Source organism: Anguilla rostrata, chromosome 12, assembly GCF_018555375.3.
Source record: "Anguilla rostrata isolate EN2019 chromosome 12, ASM1855537v3, whole genome shotgun sequence".
Lineage (NCBI taxonomy): Eukaryota > Metazoa > Chordata > Actinopteri > Anguilliformes > Anguillidae > Anguilla > Anguilla rostrata.
This window is the reverse complement of record NC_057944.1, coordinates 930,765-938,617: the sequence shown is the minus strand read 5'-3', so window position 1 is coordinate 938,617 and position 7,853 is coordinate 930,765. Positions and strand designations below refer to the sequence as shown.

The 7,853-nt window shown below is 44.0% G+C and overlaps 1 long non-coding RNA gene across 1 annotated transcript; it reads right to left on the bottom strand.

Annotated features, from left to right (window-relative positions):
* Window positions 1-3,419: 3,419 nt before the first annotated feature.
* On the bottom strand, window positions 3,420-4,130 carry LOC135235509 (uncharacterized). The gene is made up of 2 exons (XR_010324398.1): window positions 3,615-4,130; window positions 3,420-3,492 (listed from the first exon to the last, which is right to left on the bottom strand). It is a non-coding gene; the product is annotated as an uncharacterized LOC135235509 (long non-coding RNA).
* Between the last annotated feature and the right edge of the window lie 3,723 nt (window positions 4,131-7,853).

Below are 7,853 nucleotides of genomic sequence, written 5' to 3'. Positions count from 1 at the left end.
GGATGATAGGTCCTCTTTATACCATATCACCACCCCTCCCAAGTCTCTGCCATGTTTGATATTTCTATGTTTTAGAGATGGAAGTAAAATTTCTCTATATTTTTGGGGACAGTGAGTGTTTGTGTCATCGCGGCACCATGTTTCTAAAAGAACTATGATGTCGTGACCAGAGATGTTTGTATGGAAATCTGAATTTGTGTTTCTGAATCCAAATGTTGATGAATAAAAACCATGAATATTCCAAGAGCTAATCAATAGTGATCTCATTTTCATTTCAATTTCATTGATCATAGATTTGTACAATAAAAAGCAATACAGATAAATTGGAAAGTAATAACAAAGGAACAAGTAGTGACGTATATATATATTCTATCCAATAATTCTACAGATAAGCTGTAATAACTGCCTCACCTCTCCAGAGTCTGGAGGATCTGGGTGATTTTTACAGTACTTGAGCGTAGGTGGGCTGTGTGTTAGGGGGTGGTGTGACCTGCACTGTGCTGTGCTGTGCTCCTCTGTAGTGCGCTGTGCCAGACTCATTGTCTCCAGGCCACGCTCTGTTTGGCGGGGGCCTCCTCTGTGATGGGTGGGCTGTGTTGGGTGGGGCTCTGCTGGGCAGGGGCCTCCTCTGTGATGGGTGGGCTGTGTTGGGTGGGGCTCCGCTGGGCAGGGGCCTCCTCTGTGATGGGTGGGCTGTGTTGGGTGGGGTCCATTGGGCAGGGGCCTCCTCTGTGATGGGGGGGCTGTGTTGGGTGGGGCTCCACAGGGCAGGGGCCTCCTCTGTGATGGGTGGGCTGTGTTGGGCGGGGCTCCATTGGGCAGGGGCCTCCTCTGTGATGGGTGGGCTGTGTTGGGTGGGGCTCCACAGGGCAGGGGCCTCCTCTGTGATGGGTGGCTGTGTTGGGCGGGGCTCCATTGGGCAGGGGCCTCCTCTGTGATGGGTGGGCTGTGTTGGGTGGGGCTCCATTGGGCAGGGGCCTCCTCTGTGATGGGTGGGCTGTGTTGGGTGGGGCTCCTCTGGGCAGGGCCTCCTCTGTGATGGGTGGGCTGTGTTGGGTGGGGCTCCTCTGGGCAGGGGCCTCCTCTGTGATGGGTGGGCTGTGTTGGGTGGGGTTCCATTGGGCAGGGTCCTCCATTGTGATGGGTGGGCTATGTTGGGTGGGGCTCCATTGGGCAGGGTCCTCCGTTGTGATGGGAGGGCTGTGTTGGGTGGGGCTCCATTGGGCAGGGGCCTCCTCTGTGATGGGTGTGCTGTGTTGGGTGGGGCTCCATTGGGCAGGGGCCTCCTCTGTGATGGGTGGGCTGTGTTGGGTGGGGCTCCTCTGGGCAGGGGCCTCCTCTGTGATGGGTGTGCTGTGTTGGGTGGGGCTCCATTGGGCAGGGGCCTCCTCTGTGATGGGTGGGCTGTGTTGGGTGGGGCTCCATTGGGCAGGGGCCTCCTCTGTGGTGGGTGTGCTGTGCGTTGTGTTCCCTGGTGGTAGTGTGGTGGTCCTCTGATGGGGTGAGGGGTTGGAGATTTGGGGCCGGGTTTTGCTCCTCTCAGGTGGTCAAGGTGTGCATGGTCGTATAAGTGATCAGGTCAGAGTGGGGTGATGTATGATTTTAACACCAGCCAGTGCAGCACAGTCTGTGGTGATCGCTTGGTTTATTTTATTAATCATTCCAGGAGGGACGTCCTTCCGTGGCAGTAAAGTGGAGATGGTGATACTGGCTGCGGGGAACTCCCTGCGTGCTTTTTGAGCCACCTTTGTCACTGCCTGTGAAACCCTCTCTCCCTGAGAATGCAGGTCATTTGTACCTGTGTGTATGATGATGTTATCAGGTTTGCCTATTCGAGAAGGACAGGAGTTTGAGTGCTGTGTCAGTAGTGGGACACCAGAATTTTCCTACCCTGTGTGTGGGGAACATCTCTCTGTGCTGCAGGAACTTGCCATTAGAGTCGACGAGTATGGCAGTTTTAGGGGGCTGTTGTGGTGGTGGTGGCTGGTTCTCAGCAGCAGGCCGTGGGCTGGGCCGGGTAGGGGCTGAGTGTGTGGGCTGGGCTGTAGCTCTGCCTGGCTGCTCTCAGGCTGTGATGCTGAGGGAGGGCTGGGGTCCTGAGGGGGGGCGGTTCTGAGCTCTGGGCTGGGCTGTAGCTCTGCCTGGCTGCTCTCAGTCTGTGATGAACAGTCTGTGATCTGCAGTGAGTCTGAGGGGTGAGCTGCTCTCACACTGAGCATCTGATCTCTGAGACGATGGTTCTGTGTGCCTCTTTGCTCCAGTGCCTCTTTTACTTCACTCAGTTCTGCTCTTAGGTCCTCATTTTCCTTACGGAGATCAGTTATGTTTTCTCCTAGTTGGCCAATTTTTCTCCAGGTTTTTTTGGAAAATTCCAAGAGATATATAACACCTGCTGTACACCCATCACTATATCAGAGCACATGTCACTAAATATATAAATATATTTTTGTTTTATTTTTGTTTGCCAATGTTTGCAAAACACTACGACCTAAAAAGCCAAGAATAGGAGGTGGTTAAAATGTTGAGAATAGGAGGTGGTTTGGGGAATTTCCAAGGAACGTAGCCACAGTGATTTCATAAAGTCAGCACAATTGAGTGTCAACCAATGAACATCATTTTATGCAAAGTAAACAGATAAGAAATCGATAAACCATTGTGGTGCATTGAAAGAGGAAACGCCCATAAGGAGGGAATTAAGGGGGGTTAAGTCTGAAACAGTGTATAAAAAAGAATGTAACTGAGATGATGGCAGAGCTTTCTGCAGAAAGGTCTCGGCTTTGTGATCACTGGTTGAGAATAAAGTCTGATATTCCGAAGATTCTGCCTCATCCTCTTTATTGCAAATATTGAAGATATTCTGTGCAAAGATTGAAGAACTTGTCGTCTGGAAACCACGAGAGTTTCCTCTTTGAATTGTGTAAATTCAGTTGTGAGATTCTAAATACTGCAAGTCTCTGAGAGTTTGTTCTCTCTCGTTTCTATTCATTCTACCTCTAGGAGGGATAGGCAGTCCTGGATGCATTGTACAGCCACAGGTGTTCTGGGTGTGGCAGGGCTGTGGGCTGTCAGTGTGCTGGAGGAGGTTGGCTGAGCAGTGCTGGGCACTGTGTTTGTAGGGGAGGCTGACACTGTTACACTGGGAGCTGATGTAACTTTAGAGGGCACAGAGGATTGTAATTTACTGTCAGTTCCTTGGATCATGACAGTGTCGTTGTTGTAGATATTAATGTTAAATTTGGGGGTGGTGTCTAGGCATAACTACCTCTTGTCCTTCTATCTTCTGCATGGAGAGCAGAATGCCAGGCTTCTGGGTACTCTGTGTAGAACAGGAGGTCTGATTTGACCTCTTTCTCATTTAGCACAGTAAAATCTGCTCTCAGTGTTACTGGAGTGTCTCTCAGTAGCCTAGCCTTGTACTCTTTTCCCTGTTTCACTGCTGACTTCTTCAGTGTATGTGATTGCTAGGTTACACAAGCTCCGCCCACTATTTTGCTGTACAAATGTATCCAACTGTCAAAAATGTCTGTTGCTTATTTACTCATAGAACTGGAGGCTAGCTGGATTAGCTACTTGACCAGTCAGATTATAAAGATTATAATTATAAAGAAACCTACCTTCCTATTTCCTATTTCCTTTATCCAGTTTATTTTGTTGCTGTCTTTCCTCCTGTCCCTTTTTCTTTTTTCTAATTGTGGTTTTCTGCATTTTATCCCACTTCTCCTGTTGTGGCAATTGACAGTTCTGTGGCAGTTGGTTAGCTAGCTAGCCATGTTTTCTGTCTTTGTAATATTTTTTCCTTTTTTTGGTTGGATGGTAAGGTCCCTTTTAAAGTTAAAGGTATTCAAGTTGTTCCTGAGTTGTTTAGATTTAATTTAAGATATTACTTTTCATTGTACGTAACTAAAAAACAACAAAATTCAATGAAAGTTTAGCGGATCATAATCATGAGCTCTTACTCTTACTCTCTTACATTCTCTCTCTCTCTCTCTCAATTCAATTCAAAATGCTTTATTGGCATGACAAGATACAACTTATGTTGCCAAAACACAGAAAAGAACATATAAAGAACATACACCATTGAACACATGAACATATACATGGACATACAGTTTACAGACATATAGGCTTACCCAAATAGGCTCACTGGTTGTCCCTTTGTTTATGGCAAGCAGTGCTGCAATTTGCCGCTAGTCTTATGCATTTTTTGTGTTAATAGGGGAGCTTTTGGTGGCCATTTAATGTTTCAAATTCAGGGAATATTTTCGTGAATTTCTGTTAGAAATTTTGTCCAGGTATTTTCCACATGTTATGAGGAAGTGTAGCTCTGTCTCCACCACTCCTTGACTGCAGTGTGAGCACAGTCTGTCCTATCTGGACAGCCAGGTCTGCCTGTGTCGGCCTTTCTGTCATTTCTTTCCAATAGGTCAAATATTTTTCATTATATATATAATTGTATTTGTTTCATTATAATTGTGTTTGGTCAAATTTTCTGAGCTGGAAGGATGTCACTGTCCTGGAACTGACTATTATTAGTGGTGTTAGGATTTTCGTCAGTGAGTCCCAGGACCAGTTGACTGAGGTGACTCTTCTTTATATTCATCTCTTGGCATTTCAGGGCTTTGTAATAATAGCAGTGGGGGTCACTCATTTTTAAATGTTTCCAAAATTTGATGGCTCTTTTCTGAATATTAATTAGTAGTGGATATTGGCCTAATTCTCCCCTGCGTGCATTATTTGTGGTTTTCCTCTGAACCCATAGGATACTTTTACAGAACTCAGCATGGTAAATGGACTGCATTTATATAGCGCTTTTATCCAAAGCGCTTTACAATTGATGCCTCTCATTCGCCAGAGCAGTTAGGGGTTAGGGGTTAGGTGTCTTGCTCAAGGACACTTCGACACGCCCAGGGCGGGGTTTAAACCGGCAACCCTCCGACTGCCAGACAATCGGTCTTACCTCCTGAGCTATGTCGCCCCACTATAAGCATGCAGGGTACCAATTGGATGTTTGTCCCATTTTACAAATGTGTGTTGTGTGAGTGGACCCCACACCTCACTGCCATAAAGTGCAATTGGGTCAATTACTGATTTGAACATTTTTAGAAAGCCCTTTTTTCTTTCTCTTCAAGTTCATTCACTGTCATGGTTCTATGTTTCTGTCTTTGTTTTTCCTTGTTGGGCTGCCAGATGGTGGCACTTCTGTTCTGTGTCCTGCTCGTTCCCATGTTAATTGTATTATTGTTTTCCATTGTCTCGTTATTTTCTGGTTTGATTGTTCTTTGAGTTCACCTGTGTCTTGTTACCCCTGTTTATTTAAGTTCTTTGTCCCCTTGACTCGGGTGCTGGTTCCTTGTATTTGTTTCTTACCGTATGTACCTACCCATGTACTCTGCCTGCCTGTGTTCTGCCCTGCCTGTGTTTTGAATTCCACTTGTTTTCTGTTTTTCTTAAATTTTTTTTGATTTTGTGTTTTTGCCCACCATGGCCTTTCCCTGTTTGTGTTTGCCTTTTTGTTAATAAAGTCTTTGTTAATTTTCCTTTTTTGAGTTTGTCTTTCCTTACTCTGCGTTTGGGTCCTCCCTACCCGTTATGTGACATTCACAGCCAAATGAAAGCTTCCTGTAGGAACTGATTTTGAATCCTAAGTATGTGTAATTTGTAGTTTGTTCAATTTTAGTTGTTCCTAATGTGATAATTATTTTGGGTCCCTGATGTCTGGATCTGTGTTGGAATGAAAGAACTTTAGTTTTTGTGGGGTTTATTGTCAGGGCCCAGGTCTGACAAAATGACTCTAGCAGATCCAGGTTTTGCTGTAGACCCTGTTCTGTTGGTGAGAGTAGAACAAAGTCATATAGGGCAAGGCCAGGCGCTGTAGATTTTTCAAATAGTGTTGCCAATCCATTTATATAAATATTAAAAAGAGTGGGTGAGATATAAGAGCCCTGCACCTCGCCACGCCCCTGGGAGAAATATTTACTTTGTTTAGTTCCAATTTTAACTGCACGTTTGTTGTTTGTATGCATCAATTTAATTACATCATATGTTTTTCCCCCTACACCACTTTCAATACATTAGGAATAGACCATCATGCCAAATAGAATGAAAAGCTTTCTGGAAATCTATAAAGCAGACAAATTTTGCTTTTGTTTTGGTGAACATATTTGTAAATTAGGGTATTTGGGGTGAAAATATGATCCGATGTTCTATAATTTGGTAAGAATCCAATTTGTCTTTTACTCAAGACATTGTGCTCCATAAGGAAGTTTATAAGTCTTTTATTTATTATAATACAGAATACCTTCCCCAGATTACTGTTCACACATATGACTGTAATTATTTGGGTCAAATTTGTCTCCAGTTTTATATATGGGCGTTATGGGTCCTTTGTTCCAGACATTAGGGAAGTAACCGACACTCAGAACCAAGTTGTACAGTTTCAGGATAGCCAATTTCAATTTATGATCGGTGTGTTTTAGCATCTCGTTTAGGATGCCATCTGCACGGTGGGCTTTTCTGGGTTGTAGGTCCTTCAGTTTTTCAAATAGCTCTTTTTCAGTTATTGGGGAGTCTATAAACGGTTTTGGTAATCTTTTATAGTCCGTTCAAGCTTTTCCAATTCTTCACATATTTGCTTTTGCTCTGGGCTTAGTGTCTTTTTCTGGTATAAATTTTCAAAGTGGTTTTGCCAAATGTCTCCATTTTGACGATTCATCATGGTCCTTTTTGTGTAATCTGTTCCAGTTGTCCCAGAAACTGTTAGAATCAATAGATTCTTCAATGATGCTGAGTTTATTCTTAATGTACTGTTCTTTCTTGGTTCTGAGTGTGTTTTTGTATTGTGTTAGTACCTGACAATAAGCGAGGCGTAATTCCTCATTTTCTGGTTGTCTGTGTTTTTGGTTTGATATTTTGAGTTTTTTTCTCATGTCATGGCAGTCTGAATCAAACCATTTTTCATGGTTTGGTTTTTTGGTTTTTCTATTGGAAGATTTCAGGTTGGACATTGATGCCAAATATTTAGATTATTCACTGCCAGGTTTACAGCTTCTTTATTGTGAGTGTATGCATTCTCCAGAAAGTTGTCTAAGAGGGATTGAGTCAATTGGCTGCCAGTTGCTTTCTGGTATTTTTCTTTGCTGTTTTGGGCCCATCTGTAGGATTTTTCAATGTTGTACAGCTTACTGGGAAGTGTTTCTGTGTTGGATGTTTCTGTCCTTTTGTAATATGGCTGTGATCTGACAGAGGTGTTAGTGGTTTGACTGTGAATGCTCTGAAAGATGATGGGTCCAGACGTGTAAACATATAATCTACGGTGCTGATGCCAAGAGGTGAAGAGTAAGTCAGTCTTCCTAGAGAGTCCCCTCTCTGCAAGAGCTGCCTTCCATTTGTATTTGTCTGTTTGTCATAATTATTCCTGTGTGAATGAAAAGGAAGATCACAATGGTTATTCCCAAATATGTAATTATTTCCCTGACTATTGATAAAGTCAGGTTCTTCACCAGTTCTTGAGTTTAAATCACCACATATCAACACATTCCCCTGGGCCTGGAAATGGTTGATCTCTCTCTCAATGTTGAGAAAGGTGTCCTCTTTGAAGTACGGGGATTCTATGGGGGAGATATATATATTGCGCAAAGGAAAACATTTTGCATGCTAAAAATGATGTCTTTTAAAATCTTGAGCCATAAATGATTTTCATCTTTTTTCATTAATTCTATGTGCTTCTGAAGCTCTGCCTTAAGCCGAATCAGTATGCCGCCAGAGTCTCTGCCCTGGGTTACTCCTGGCAATTTAGTGGAGGGAACCACCAGCTCTGTGTACCCAGAGGGACAACCAGTGTGCCCTTCTCCTCT